This window comes from Trichosurus vulpecula, chromosome 4 (assembly GCF_011100635.1).
Source record: "Trichosurus vulpecula isolate mTriVul1 chromosome 4, mTriVul1.pri, whole genome shotgun sequence".
Lineage (NCBI taxonomy): Eukaryota > Metazoa > Chordata > Mammalia > Diprotodontia > Phalangeridae > Trichosurus > Trichosurus vulpecula.
This window is the reverse complement of record NC_050576.1, coordinates 190,636,276-190,644,380: the sequence shown is the minus strand read 5'-3', so window position 1 is coordinate 190,644,380 and position 8,105 is coordinate 190,636,276.

Sequence of the window (8,105 nt, the reverse complement as noted above, 5' to 3'; positions counted from 1 at the left end):
TCACCTATTTAAGAAAGGAAACACACAAAAAGCAGCCAGAGTCTTAGGCATAAGGTTGCCTAAGGGAATCTCCCTACTCTAGCTGCCTTGGGAGAGTGATCTCTATGTTGCTGGGTTGAGGAAGGGCCAGTCCATCCCTTACTCTTCCTGGAAGTCTCAGTTACTTAATGCCTTGGTGGGGTGGTGGTGGGGGAGTTGGTAGGGTTGGGGTGAGCCTCCTTCCTGCTGTCATAGCTCTTCAGGCTGCAGTCCTGACTCTCCAGTCTTTTCCCATCATTGCATAGAGGTGCACTTTGCTCCACCCCTGGGCTTCTCACACTAAACATGCACACCATCCCGGAAATCCCTTTCTCTGATTGACCCATCCCAGAACCTCCATTTTAAGAAAAGTTCCCAGGACAGTCATGCCTTCTTTCTTCTCCAGGCTCCACTCCATAGTCTCTGGACTTTCTCTACTTCAGCCATGGGCCTTCACTTTCTTTTCTCATAACTCCCTGTTTTTCAGCTTCCTTTTATAAGTTCTCTTTTGAGGCTGGTGACTTTGCACAGCCCTCCCTCACTTAAATCCAATTCACTTGCATTTCATGGCATCACCTCCCTGATGTTCAGGTCCTCTTTGAGAATGAAGAACAAACAACAAACAATTTTCCCCCATTAGAATGTAGGCTCCTTGAAGGCAGGACTGCCTTCCTTTTTGCTTGTATCTTAGCACAATACCTGGCATTTAGAAAGTACTTAATGGTTGTTGGCTTGACTTGCTGAGTCACCGGGTCTCTGGAATCCCCTTAAGATCCCAGTGGGGCAGCTAGGTGGTGAAGTAGATAGAGCCCCAGACCCGGGGTCAGGAGGACCTGAGTTCAGATCTGGCCTCAGACACTTACCAGCTATGTGACCCTGGGCCAGTCACTTAATCCTGTTATCCTTGATTTCCTCATCTGTAAAATGAGCTGGAGAAGGAAATGACAAACCACTCCAGTATCTTTGCCAGGGAAACCCCAAATGGGGTGTAAGGTTAATGAAGAATAAGATCTTTCTTGCCCATCAATGGGCCTCATGTGGAGCCCATTAAGGGCTTACATGCCTTTTGCTAATTTCTAATTAGGTTCTGATCCTAAGGAGTATATATTTTGAGAGGTGAGTTTTTGCTTTGGGGGGTTGCTTATGAGAAAGATGTTGTGATTCCCTGGTTGAGACTCTGAGTGGCCATATGCTCAGAGCTCTCTGACTCCCCAGAGGTAAAGGCTCTCTTGATTCAGTGGTGGATGTAAAACTTTGATTCAGGCAGTAGAACCCTGTCTGTTTGTCTTTATTTCTCTTTGTATTTTTTCTACATAATTAAAAAGATCATCGACCCCTTTTAAGTTGCTTTCCTTAGTAAAGCAGATCTAAGAACCTGCACTAGCAGTCATCCTGAGTATGCCAGCGTGGTTGCTGTTACATGGGGTCATGAAGAGTTGGATACAACTGAACAACAGCATAAAATTCCAGGAAAACAATGATACACTCTCCCTGGGATGCCCCCATAAGCCAATTCAACCTTTGTTACATATAGATGAGGAAAATCACAACCATGGAAGAGAAATTATTTACTCAAGATCACATGGTTAAAGTCAGGTCTCAAATGCAGATCTTTTTACCCTAAATCCAACACTTTTCCCTTTACATCACACTTGCCTTCCTCAGATTACTAGAGGTACACTGGGCTAATTCTGTCCCTAGCCTAGCCTACCACCCACTCACATTAAGCACTCTCTGGTCCATTGCTCCATCTGTTGAAAACCTCTTTCCATTTAAATCTGATCTGATTCCTATTGCAATCCAGACACTTCTCCTTCCCCACAAGTCCCCATAGGCCCATTTAGTACTGCCCTGTCCAGTGAATCAAGAATAAACCAGAGAAATGGGGGGGAGTAAAAGGAGGTGGGGGTGAGTGGGTGGTGTTCCTTAAAGGGAAGCTGAGAATAGGAGGTGGAAGAAGACAAGGTCAGTGTTGGGTTGGGGAGAAGGTATTCCCTTCCTAAGAGCAGAGTGGAATCCCCTTCCCACAATTTTACATATAATCCATTCCCTTATTTTTAACCACCAACTCCTAACCCTGTCCCCACCATATATCATCAAGTAACAGAGCAGTGTTTTGAATAATAGACTTGGGGTTAGTTTAAGTTTTAAGGCTGAGGCTAGGGTACCTGGTTGCTCAGGCTGGAGAAGGTGGGGTGAGTAATTTGAGAGGAATGTGTGGTATTTAAGTGCAATAGTGTGGTGAATTTGGAGTCAGAGGTCCTAAGTTTAAATCTAGGCTCTGCTACTCCTTATCTGTGTGACTTTGGGCAAGTCCCTTCCTCCTTTCTGACTAAGGGTAAATATCAAGGTAGGTACTTCAGGTACTTCAGGTTCCTTATCTGTAAAATGGGAGGATAGGAGCAGAGAACTGTAACAACTATGTTGCTAGCAGCTACTGTGGGAATGTAAGACCAATAACAAAAGCACACAGGAGGGCTGCTAGCACAAGTTCTTTGATCTGCTTTTCTAAGGAAAGCAACTTCAAGGGGTTAAAACAATTTTACTTTAATCAAACATACATATACCATTCACTTAGCTCAGGGGGAAAAGCCAGCACCCTGAACTTCAGAGCAGATACAAACAGAAATTGCAGAGAAAACATAAACAGATCAACATTTCTGTCTAACCAAATCACAATACATAGTTACCAGAGAAGCACCAGGGTTTTTCAAAGAGGGGGTGCTGCTTCAACGGTTTACCCAGAGTTTTGTCACCAACACTCTTTTAATGAGCGTATCCCCAAAGGCAAAACACCAACCTCAGAGCTCTTATACCCTGTTCAGGTCCCTGAGGGCTCAGAGCCTACTTAGCAAAAAGGTGTTGGGCATGGGGCTTGGGGGGGCTTGTTTCTTAAGCAGGTCAAAGACTCTTGATTCAATCAAAGACTCCCATTTGAAACAAAGGCAAGAGTTAATCAAAGGTACTTGATGGCCTTAGCATTCCAAAAGAGAAAACAGTAAAAAAAAAAAAAAAGTCCCACCTTAGTTACCATAACAAGAACCTATAAGGTCCTTTGTCTTAGTAGAAGGTGAACAGGGAACATGTTTTTGCTTTTCTTTGTATCCCTAGTACTTGGCACAGTACCTGGAACATGATAAGTGCCTAATAAATGTTTGTTGACTGACTTCCACCTCTAAATTTCCATTACGAATTCCTTACCTTCCTCCAAGTAAGTTCTGATCTGGGATCTCCCTCCAGAGACTGGCTACGGAGTCCTTATTCTTGGTAGCAGGGTGATGGGGGATTTGACAGCAGCTTGAAAAGAGGCTGTAGGTTTGGACTCCTGATTCTTCCTTCTGCTCCCTCCCTCTAGCAGAGTAAAGGTTGGCGGCCCCTGATGGGTATCATTGGAACTTGTGGGCTCCTTCCCAACCTTGTCCACAGAGAGAGTGCAAGTAATGATAGCTAGCATTTATGTAGCATTGTGAGAGGAGGGAATAAGGGAATAAGCATTTATGGAGTGCCTACTGTGTGTCAGACACTATGTTAAACGCTTTAAAAATATTATATCATTTTTATCCTTACAACAACCCTGGTATTATTTCACCCATTTTACAGATAAAAAACTGAGGCAGACAGAGGTTAAGTGACTTGCCCAGGGTCACAGAGCTAAGTATCTATGAGCAGATTTAAAATCAAGTTTTCCTCAAGCATTTATTAAACACCTACTATGTGCCAGGCATTCTGCTAAGTGTTTTACAGATCGTATCACATTCCAAACGCACAACAATCCTGGAAGGTAGATGCTATTGTTATCCCCATTTTTCAGTTGAAGAAACTGAGGTAGACAACAGAGGTTAAGTGACTTGCCCAGATTTATGCAACTAGCAGGTATCTGAGGCTAGATTCGAACTCAGGTCTTCCTAACTACAGGCCCAGCACTCTATCTACTTCACCACCGAGCTGCTGTTCTTCCTGTGCCTGGCCTGCTTTCTCTCCTCACCCTGGCTCCCTTTAAGGCTTAGCATGTGTTACCTATTCTTTCTTGATCCAAACCCTTCCTCCTTCCCCCAACCAAAAAACCAATTACTTTTCATACACCTTATATTTTCATATCTTTTTATGTTTTGTTTACCTTAGTGAAATGTAAACATTTTAAGAGAAGGCATGTTTTATTTTTGGTATTTGTATTTCCAAGGCCTAGCACAGTGCACCTAAGCACATAGCTGATGCTTAAAAATTCTTACTGAATTATATTATTTTGGATTATCTCAAATATCCCATAGTTGTGGTTATTTCATAGATAAATATCTTATCAATTAACCAATAAATATTTAACAAGTTCCTATTATATACCAGACATGGTTCTAGGGACTGGGGTACAAGAAAAAAAGAATGAAACAATTCCTACTCAGATCTTAACAATTAGATTGCTTCAGAGAAATGGGTCCTGAGCTAAGAGTCAGGAGAAAGAAGCTTAAGCTTGGTTCCGCCACTAACTTGCTATATAACTCACTTCTCTGTGGGCAAAGCCATAACTAGCATTTTTTGTGCCCAGAGTAAACTTTCATAAAAGATGACCCAGGCAAGCAACATAGTGTAGTACCCTGAAATCAACTTTTAAAGATGAATTCAGTTAGGTTTGAGTGGGAGATGACAGAGATCCTGGGATACTGGCTTTCATGAGCAGAGATCCCTGAAATATAACAAGATTGATTGGAAGGGGTTTTTTTGGAGGGGGGGAGGCAGGAAATAGCTGCCAGGAGAAGGAAGTTAGCAATATCTAGTACCTTCCTACTTTATTTTTTTCCAGTTTTTAAACATTTTTATTTTAAAGTTTTGAGTTCCAAATTCTATCCCTCCCTCCCGCTCCCTGAGACAGCAAGCAATTAGACACGTTATACATGTGCAATTATGTAAAACATTTTCATATGAGTCATTTTGTACAGTAGCTTCCTATTTTAACTAACTATTTTTGCTTAGACCAGAGTTTGAATCCTGCCTCAGACATAGTCTGGTGGTGTGACCCTGGGCAAGTCACTTAACTTCCCTCTGACTCAGCTCCCTCTTCTCTAAAATGGAGTTACCTCCCAGAGCTGTTGTACATGACTAAATATGTATAAACATACATATATACATCTATGAATAGATGTATATATGTGTATATATGCATGTACATATATGTGTATATGTACATATGTGTATATTATATATATATACACGAGTGCTTTGCATACTAACAAAGTATCATGCTATTATTATTAGCGCTAATTAGATTCTGAGAGAGGTGAGTGGAGAGAGAGCTGGCCATGGAGTAAGGCAGAACTCTCCTGACACATTACTCTTGGCCCCGTGACCAAATCATTTAAACCCTTAGTACCCCAGGTCTTAGTATATTGAAAGTGACCAAGATGTTACCAATCTGTTTTGGGTAGAGCCAGCAAAAGTTCCATCAGCAAAAACCAAAGCTCAGAAAAACCCAATCCCCAAACTCTAGGTTTTAAGCTTAGTTGTTTCTGTGCTTCTGAAAGAATGAAGTTGAGTATCTTTGGGACACCCATTACGGTGCCCTGGTTATGACCCTGTCTGTTGGCCTGTTTCCTTCCTCTTTTGGCCCAGAGCTTCAGCTCTGACTGTCAATGAATTTTTAAGTCGATTGGGGCAAGGATTTCATCTTAAAATTCTCTATTCCTCCCATACATTAAAGAGAACAATCAGATAACTCGACTGGGTCAGCCTATAGAAATAAAAGGCCTAGAGTCAGGAAGACTCATCTTTCTGAGTTCAAATCTGGCCTCAGACATTTAGTAGCTGTGTGACTCTGGGCAAGTCACTTAACTCTTTGGCCTCAGTTTCCTGACCTGTAAAATGAACTGGAGAAAGAAACAGAAAACTACTCCAGTATTTTGCCAAGAAAACCCCAAATGGGGTCATGGAGAGTTGGGTACAACTGAAAATGACTGAATGATAACATCAATCTCTCAGACGAGATTTCTACATCCCCCTTCTTCTGCCCCTATCTCATCTCATCCTTTGAGGAAGAAAGGACCGGGCTTGCAGGTTGTGGTGGGACTGATTTACTGGACCCTAGGCCAGGAGGGAGGGATGCTAAGCCTATTTCCTGTGCTCTCCCCACTAGACATAAAAAGCTAGAAGGCCTTTAGCCAGGAAAAAAGGACCAGGCACAGGCAGCTGGGATAGGTGGACAATAAATTGAGGGGCCCTCTCTGGGTCAGAATACAGGTAGATAGCCCCTAAGATTATAGCTCTAAAGTGGGAAGGCATTTTAAAAGTCATCTGTTTCAACCCCCACACTTTACAGACGAGGAAACTGAAACCTAGAGATGTTAAGGGTCTTGCCCAATATCACATAGGTAGGAAGTACCACAGTTGAGATTTGAACTCAGGTCCCCTGTACCTCCAGCTTCACAACTTTCCATCATACATCCTCCAGCAGGAGACTGGCAAACTTAACATCTCAGAGAGGAAAGAGTTCATGAGACAAATCTCAGACACATCTCTCTGCCCACGTCCCAGAGTGGGCCCAGAAGAGAGCAGCTCCTTAGCTAGGTTGGGAAGTTGAATATCCAGCATCAATCAACTCAACCTCCTTGAATCTAATGGCCCTCTGAGCCAGGGGAAGGTGTCAGTCTTCTTCTTTCTTCCTGGGCCTGCAGTCCCATCTATGGAATTCTCTCACTTTTGTCCTTCCCTGGGTGAGACCCATGCCTATGCATCCAAAAGCTGAGGGTCAATAAGAATTCCCTAAGGAGAAGATAGAGGCCAGTGTAGAATGCAGGCAGTTATAGACAGTGCAGCCAAAATTCTATTAATATTTGTTTTTTTTTTTAATTAACTTTTGGTTTTCAACATTCATTTTTGTCAGATTTTGGATTTTAAATATTCTCCCCTCCTCTCTCCCCAAGATGACATGCAATCCGATATAGGATACAAACAATCATATTAAACACATTTTCTTGTGGTTTTTTTTTAATGTTTCACTTTTTCCCTCAAAGACTGGTTCCTTAAAACAGATTTTCCTGAGATTCTGAGACTTCCAGAACCTCTTCATTCTTCACATTTTTGACAGTGTCTAGCGTTTCTCACAGGACCTAGCACACAGCAGGCATTTAATAAATGTTCATTGACTGATTAACATTGTATATAAGGTTAGGTTGTTTCTGTGTATTGATTAGCTTTGCCTTCCCCTACGCCCTTCTTCCTCTTTTTCTTTTTTCAAATAGTTTATAACAATGGATGTTCCTTTGGGAGAGGGAAGGGGAAGGAATGCAGGGGGAAACCTAAGCAATGTAAAAAAAAAGATCATTAAATGGTATTTTAATTTTTGTTTTTTTAGAATTGTGACCCTAGGTTAGACACCACCCTCTGTCCTGTAAGCCTGGGATAAGGGAATATTCATTTCCATCCCAAATCCCTAGGCTGACACTGCGACAAGGCAGCCACCTTAGAATCCCTGTGGAATGGGAAGCGATGGCAAGCGAATCGGCTGAAGTGTCCCAGGACCTGGGTTTTGGGTCCCACCTCCAACACCACCTATGTCACCTTGGGCAAGCCTCTTCATATCTATAGACCTCGGTTTCGTCATTTGTAAAACGAGAGGTAGCAGTTAGGTCTTTTTCAGAGCTAAAGCTATGATTCTATGATCTCCTGGGATCATCGGATTCTTACGCCCCAGGCTCGGCAGTCAAAGCCTTCTTGGGGATCTCCGAGCACACTTCCAAATAAGAGTTCATTTCTGCCCCACAGCTCTGAGAGTAAGGAAGGAGGTTAAAAATATATATAAAAAAAATCCATTGATTAGCAAGGCAACGAGACATATCCGGAGAGGTAATGCCATTTGGCCTGAAATTCCCAAGAGCCTAAGTGACAGAGGCTGGAGGCTGGAATCGAACCCTCAGCCCAAGCTTCCAAACTGCCCACTCCGGATGCGCCCTAAGACCCAGCCCGCGTCCAGTGACTTAGCATAGGGCCCGGGGCGGGGCGCGAGGCTGTTAAACCCTTTGTTAAGTGCCCGGAGGCGGGGTGTGGAGGGAGGCAATGGCCCTACAGCTGGAGATTTGGGAGGAACTTAAGCTAGAGGTCAT